The sequence below is a fragment of the Acinonyx jubatus genome, chromosome D1 (assembly GCF_027475565.1).
Source record: "Acinonyx jubatus isolate Ajub_Pintada_27869175 chromosome D1, VMU_Ajub_asm_v1.0, whole genome shotgun sequence".
Taxonomy (NCBI): Eukaryota; Metazoa; Chordata; class Mammalia; order Carnivora; family Felidae; genus Acinonyx; species Acinonyx jubatus.
Genome location: NC_069390.1, coordinates 64,061,807 through 64,070,006, shown reverse-complemented (window position 1 = coordinate 64,070,006; position 8,200 = coordinate 64,061,807).

Genomic DNA, 8,200 nt, shown 5'->3' with positions numbered 1-8,200 from the left:
GAGAAGCTTTCAAAGTCAAGATTATTCAGATCAGTACCTGTTGCAGCTTTCCAATTTTTAAGTATCTCCAGAAAAAGTTATACTTGGATCTGGCATCCTTCTGGATAATTTGAGAATAATAAAACAGTTAAGGAGCTGTCACAGCTCCTGCCAGGTTAAGAAATTTGAACTAACACCAGATTGCTGGTTACACAGACCTGGAATCTTACCAGCTGTGTGATTCAAGGCAGGTTGTAGAACATCTCTGAGTCTCATGTCTGTCATTTGGAAAATGAGAACACTAGTTTCATTTTGCAGAGATGCTCTGAGGAGAATGGGATATTAGATGTAAAAATATTTAGTACCATGCATATAGTAAGTTGATTTAATTTTTTCCCTCTTTTTTGGGAGAAAAGAGAGGGAAAGTCTCAAGACTAATTGTACTCTGTTTCTGGATCCTCTTCTCAAAAAGGATCTGAACTGGTGGAATTATTTTTAAAAGGCCAGAGGTGTTGTGAAGAAGAAACAAAGCTAATGGATTCTGTCTTTAGACCCTTTATCCAGCTTATTTTCAGTCTCCCACAATAAAACAATTTATTATTTATTATTATTATTATTATTATTATTATTATTATTATTATTATTACAACCACTACTAACTCCTGCAGATGGGGTTTTAAAACAGTTCTGTAACACAGTGATTGATTGATTGATTGATTTCAAAGACAAAGATATATTGAGAATTTATTTTACATTGTTTTGTACAGCATCTAAAGCAAATGCAAGTGAGGAAAATAAAAATCAAGTTTGCTAAGTTCTTATTACATACCATTACAGTAATAGAGGCTTACATATCATTATCCTCTTTAATTTTATATTATTTAATTTTACATTGCTTATCCCTTGGGATTCTGACCTCCAGAAATAAACAGAAATTTTAGAACAAAAATTTACAACACTCTAGTCACTGACTTTCTCTTGTAGGATATTCTACCTCCTATTATAACTTGTGACTCTAGTAGATTTATGGATAATATCATATTGAAAGAAGCAGAGCAAAGCTTCTAAGTATCTTAAAATAAAAGGAAGCTAAGATTTATTGAGTGCCCAGTATATGCCAGCGCTCTCACATGTTGGAACTAGTTATTGCACATATGTAACAAATGTAAAACTTCTGTTTTAATTTGGAACCCTGACAGTAGATGTTTTTGTGCTCCCTTCACTCTGAGCACTTCACCTCACACTTCCAGTTTACTTTTGTGTATTATTTGAGTGCATGTTCACTCTGCTACCAGAGGTGAAACTCATTTATGATGTAGCACTTGTGTATCACACTCCCAATGCCTAGCCCAGGGCCTGGCACTTGGTAGGAGCTTAATAAATGGTAGTTTAGGAAATAAACAGAAAGGAAGCATCAGATGGAGGGGGCAGGAATCCTTCCCACTTTCCACTCAGAATGATGGAGTAGTGGAAGGAATGGTATCAGTGGGCACAGAGCACTATCAGAAGCTGCATTTATTAAGCACCATCTTACTGTGTGCCAGGCACTATGCCAGATTTTCATTTATTATCATACTTAATCCCCACGATGACCCTATGCAGTAAGCACTCTTATTCTGTCCCCATGTGAAGAAGGAAGTATCAGAGAGGTTTCATACATTTCCCCAAATTTTACAGCTAGTGAATGCCAGAACTTCAAGGGCCTGTAATGTGTCTGTCTTCAGAGCCCATGTTCTTGAGCACTATATTTGTGGACTTGTGACCTGCAGGGTGTACATGGCACACTAAGTCCCCCAGAAATCACGAGGGAAGGCTGCTGATCATACAGAACTGAATTTATAAACTTGTTGAGTATGGGGGAGTCCCATCTCATCTGTCCTAGTAGTAGTTGCAAAGAAGGAGGTCACAGAAAGGAGTTTAGAAGGTTTTGTTTTAAATTTTTAGTTGTGGTAAAGAACATATAACATTAAATTTAGCATTTCAACCATTTTTTTAAGAAAGAGAGAGTGAGAGAGAGAGAGAGAGAGAGCACACATGCGTGTGAGAGTGCGGAGGGGCAAAGGGAAAAGGAGAGACAGAATTCTAAGCGGGCTCCATGCCAGTGCATAGTTCAATGTGGGGCTTGATCTCAGGACCCTGAGAACATGATTTGAGCCAAAATCAAGAGTCAGGCGTTTAACCGACTGAACTACCCAGGTTCCCGTCAACAGTTTTAAAAGGTACAGTTCACTACTGTTAAGTATATTCAAACTGATGTGCAACAGATGTCCATGACTTTTTCATATTGCAAAACTGAAACTCTCTGTTAACTCCCTGCTCCTCCCCTCCCTGAAAGTCATTGGTAACCACCACTCTACTTTCTGCTTCTACGAATTTGACTACTTTAGACACCTCATATAAGTGGAATCATACCATATTTGTCTTTTTGCGTCTACCTTATTTCACCTGGAGTAATGTTCTCAAGATTCATCAGTGTTGTAGCACAAGTCAGAGTTTCCTTCCTTTTAAAGGCTGAATAGTATTCTACCACATATATACACACACGCACATACACACACTACATTTTGTTTATCCATTTGTCTGTAGATGGGCATTTGGGTTGCTTCTAGCTTTTGGCTATTTTGAATAATGCTGCTTTGAAAATGTGTGTACATTTATCTCTTTAAGATCTTCCTCTCAATTTTTTTTGATGTAGACTTAGTTTTTGACTTGGGGTTTCTGGATCATATTATAATTCTATTTTTTTGTGTGCGTTTTTTTGTTTTGTTTTTTGAGGAGCCATCATACTATTTTCCATAGCGGTTGCACCATTTTACTCTCTCACCAATAGTACACAAGCTTTCCAGTTTGTCCATATGCTCTCCAATACTTGGTATTTTGTTTTGATAGTTTTCCTAATAGATGTGAGGTGATACCTCATAGTAGTTTATATTTGAATTTCTGTAATGATTAGAGGTTATTAGTAACTAGAGTTAGTCATGGAGTGATTTCAGGGTGTAAATTAATAAGTATGTTCTGGGCAGGGATAGGGTTTGTAAAGCAGATGAGTTGTTGGAAGAAGTGGGCTCTTATCTTTGGAATGCATGCATATGGGGATTTACTGTCAAAACAGTTTGTGATCATTTTGGAGAACATTTGGATCTGAATGATTTGGTGTCAAAATCATGTGAGTGTAGTAGCTTCTGTTACATATCACGGCTTGGTTTTTAAGCCACGTTTGTCTTGAAAATTTTGGTTTCTGTTTGATTCTTCTCTTTGCTAAGGTCACTTTCTCATGCCTCACATGATGCTCTGTACAGTATTTGGCATCCAGGTGCCCATCTTTCATGGTTACTGTAATAGTTAATTAAGATAACAAACATGGTTTTAGATGTAGCACCTGGTACACAGTAAGTGCTAATTAAATAGTTGCACTTAAGTTATGGTAATAGTAATAGTGTAGTCATAGTGAACATGTAAAGTAGTACTTGTAAAGATAATGATGGCACTACCACTTATTTTTTCTTAATTTCTGTACTTCAAACTGATCCTGTTACCACTGCCCTAGTGTAGGAACTCATCACTAAGGATCATTAGTTCCCTCCTCCTATGCCCTATCTAATCACACCACCACTGACAAAAAAAATGACCTAACACTCAAGTTTAAAACAGTTACCCTCCTAGTTACAACTTCCCTGTGGCTCTCCCTTGACCTCCAAAGGAATCTAAGCTCCATTACATTCTTCATTTAGCCTTCCTTACTCCTGTCTCTACCCAGCTCTTGAGCCTCATCCCCTACAGTCCCTGACACAGTATTTATTCTTCAGGGTTCTCAAATGTTTTAGTATCTCATAAAACGCCTGCTATAATATTTCCCTTAAAATTTTGATTTGTACACACATAAAAATTTATATAAAAAAATAAAAGTTATCCTATCATTCATACTATTTTTAGTTATTTTTTTTTTCTTTTCTTTTGCTCCCTTCTCCCTTTTCCCATCTTACTTGCCCTCTATGCCACTTGCAACTACTGCTGTAATAACATCATATTAGCAACTTTGGAAGTATCCTTTTGAATTTTTTCCATGTTGAGGCAATGTTACATAAACATACTTATGTGTGTGTGTGTGTGTGTGTGTGTGTGTGTGTGTGTGTATTTGCATACATTCTCCTGTTTAAACACTTTACTGGATGTATCCAATCTCTAGTGTCAATTTCTGCCAAACTTAAGGCCTCTTTAACACCACTGAGTTTTATTTTAGGGGGGAAATTTGGCTAAAATGTTACTATTTCCCCCAAGTCACCTCCTTTCCCTGACTCAGTTACTGAACTGAAGGGCCCAATATCTGCAAGAGCTTGACATTTTTAATTTGAAGGTCCTATTGTCATTTCTGTCACCTTAGACGGGAGTGTTAAGAAGAGGTCACTGGAAAATTACTGACTCTAGATGAACAATTTGTTCTTAATTAAAAAGCCTGATGAAACTCTCTTTGGGAAATGAACTCATTCAAATGAGATAATTTAAGCTCATCCACTCAGGATCCTTTTTTCTCTATTTTTCCTTCACCCAGTACATAAAATTTTTATTCAGTCTTGTAATATAAGTTGAATTTGACAGGAGCAATTTTTTTTCATTCAAACCATAAAATTATTATGTTGTATGAGTTAACATTGTGTTTTCCTCTCAGAAAAAGTGAGTACCGCATTCCCTAGAGACATTGTCTGGCAGCAATGGAGAATGGAGTAAAACTACTCCCTGCTGGGGTTTCAGAATGGGAAGGAAACACAGTATCATTAAATACACATGGACTCTTAAGTCAGAAGGCCAGAGTTCAAGCCCAGTTCTGTCATTGAAGAGCTGAGTGACCTTGGTGAAATATTTGAATGGGGTTTCCCCTTGTCTGTAAAAAGAATAATAATCCCTGCTGTATATCATTGGCTATTCTAAGGTTCAAATGAAGTAACTGTTGTGAAAAGATTGAATGACTGCAAAGTGCAATGTAAACGTATGGGATTGTCAATATTAATGCCTCCTGCTGCTGATGCACTGTGAGAAATAGTTTCTTACTTAGTTTGCTAGATAGATCCATCAACCAGTGACTGGTCACTAGGCAGAATGCCATCAGAATGGAAAGGTAAGCCCAACCTCTTCCTTCTTTATCATCCCCAATATAAAATGAAAAATCTGAGGCCCAAAAGGGGAAGTGCATTGACGAAAGCCACACAACCAGTTAGTGGTATAGCCAGGACTGGATATTCCACTTCCTGCCCAGTATTCTTTCTCAAACGCCCTGCTTCTAACTTTTAAAAAAAAAAATAGAATTCTAGTTTGACATGACCACTTAGAAATGGAGAAGCATAAAGAGATTGGAGGTTTGTTTAACATGCCTCATTCCCATTTATCCCCTGAGGTTCACATTTGCATATTGTTTGAGGTAGTGTCAAGGAGAACTTAAACTGAATTGAAATGAGATGCCAGATTCTCAGATACAGAGTCAAACTACCCTCACACCCTGATCTGTGTTGGTGATTAAGTGAACAGTAACAACAGGCCAGTATTACATAGTTTACTGGAACAGCGTTCCCCAAATTGTATTCTAGGGATCACTTGTGACAGGGTAGCTGCTCAAATAAGATAGATAATTGCTGCATTGATATACTTTCTCTTGGAGATTCATGGTGCACATCAGCATCCTAAGCTCCTCAGCAATGTCACAACAAGGAAAATTTGTTTAATTTTGTTTAAAGGTTAAACTGATAAATTTGTGTCAAGAAAATGTTTTTCCCCTTAAACATTTAATATTGTCCCCTGGTTTGTTGTTTCTTTTCTGCTTAAGGAGAAAAAAATAGTAGATGCCAGTGTCTATCTCCAGGAAGAGTCCATGCACACTGCTGTCTCTGCCACCTGTTCCCCGCCTTGTGCAGCCCTGGGTAGGGGAGACATCGGCTGCTAAATTGTGCTGGGCTTTATGAGTTCTCTGTCAGGATGAGGGGAAGAGTTCAATACCAGGGCAAATATAATAACCATTAACCAGATGCAAATGCAGACATGTCTGCACATGCCAGAGTGAGAAGATGATAACAACCAAAACTCAGATTAGATTATCTGCATCTCAGTGCACATCCATGTTAACAGACTATATCCAGGCCCAGATACTATTTGCCCCCAAAGCTTTGATATTTGAAAGTCCCTCACCCATTTTTCCCACAACATAGACACAACTCAAAGAAAATTGGGTAGAGGAAATCTTGAATTGCCATCTAAATCTTGAATTAATTGGGGGGCAAAACACAAGAACCAGGCCAAGAGTCATTCTTCACCTTTGTCAAATGGGGGATTGAGGTGGAAATCAAGTTCAGAGATGGAAATGTAAAGTTTAATTTTGTTTTGCATTTCTGAGTTTGTGGACTGGGAAAAGGGTCTACCTCCTATAAATTTCACATTGGGATCTTTTGCTACCTTATACCCACTTCCATGATTCTGGAAGGTTGGTCATTTAATTAGTACATTAAAATGTTTTTGAACATCTATTTTGATCATTATTCTTTTACATAAAAAAGGGGTGCCTAGCTGGCTAAGTCGGTTCAGTATCCAACTCTTGATTTCTGCTCAGGTCATTATCTCACAGTTCATGGGATCCAGCCCTGCACTGGGCTCTGTGCTGATAGCATGGAGCCTACTTGGGATTCTTTCTCTCCCTGTCTCTCAGCTCCTCCCCCCCCCCTCAAAATAAATAAATACAACATTAAAAAAGAATAAGGCATGATTCTTGTTTTCAAGTTGTTGCTAGATGAGTAACACACAAAAAACGTAACAGATGTTCAGTTGGGAATAGAAGTTGACTATATTGGTCAGTGAGGCAATTCAGGCAGGGAATTATTTCTGTAGTAGGAAAGAAGGACATTGAATTTATTTAGTAGAAATGAAATGAAATACTAAATCTAAAAAAATGAAAAGGTTGACAAGACCCTAATAGCAAGATAGATAAAAACAAAATTAGCAGGATGTCTTTCATTTTTTAAGCTGTATAAAGACAGGGAACAAGATTACGGAATTTCACCAACTGGAGTTAGGAATTACATAATCCCTGAATTGTTGTATACCATTCCTGATTGCCCCTGCCCTAAACCCTCCAAATGATGATGATGATGATGATGATGATGATGCTGATGATGATAAAATTAAACAAATGAAGAGCAAGAGAGTGGGATAATGTATACTCAAGGTACTTCTTTTTTGTGAAAAGTCTCTCAGGCCATATATGTCTGATTTAATACAGATTTGGTTTTGGAAATGCATGTGGCTTTTCATGTCCATAAAGAAACCTGCATGGAGATAATTCAGTGAAGAGATTTGGAATTATTTTTGAGGGAGTGGAAAGATCTCCATTACATGGATGGAGGTAGGGATAGGTAATGGCAGGGTAGTATGATCTGTCTGCAGGGTTTGGATAAGACAAATAACTACAATGAGTCAAAAATTACTGTAAGACAAGAAAACCAGGGATGATTACAATGCTGTGGCTTCTGTGTAAGATGAAGAGCCACTCAACTAATTTTAAGAGGATCTTGTGCTGCATTGAAGAGAATCCCTAGAAAGGCCAACTGAGAAAGGAACGTCCCCTTTGGGGAAAGTGACTACAGGTTTTTTGGAAGCTCAGATGACCAGTAAGTACATATTCTATTATTGTATCTAGACCTTTTCCAAAGGGTTCAGTCATCAACCCGGGATGAAAAATCAACTGGGGCAGCATCCCAGGCAGTGGCCATGAGAGTATGAAAAAAAATTACAAACCATAAAGTTGATACTCTGACAGATTCCTTGAGCTCTGCCTCCCAAACTCAGGATTACTGGTCCTCACAGAGGAGGTCAGAATGGAGGAAGATGTTGGAGGCTCTAGGGAAGACTGCGTCACAGCCCCACTTACTACTAATTCTAAAATGACTCAAAAGAGGGATACCTGGCTGGCTTGGTCATAGAGCATGGGACTTGATTTTGGAGTTGTGAGTTTGAGCCCCATTTTGGGCAGAGAGATTGCTTAAAAAACAAAATGACTCAAAGATTATTTTTTCCATTTAAAAACTTAAGTTTTAAGAAAAAAAACTCTGATACTCTGAAAATTATTGTTCTGGGTATATTGACTTCTTGTCCCCTTCCTGATGTCTATTAGCACTAATTCAGCAAATTTGTCACTCACAATAAAAATATGTGCTTGAAACATAAAATAGTGTGATATCAAATA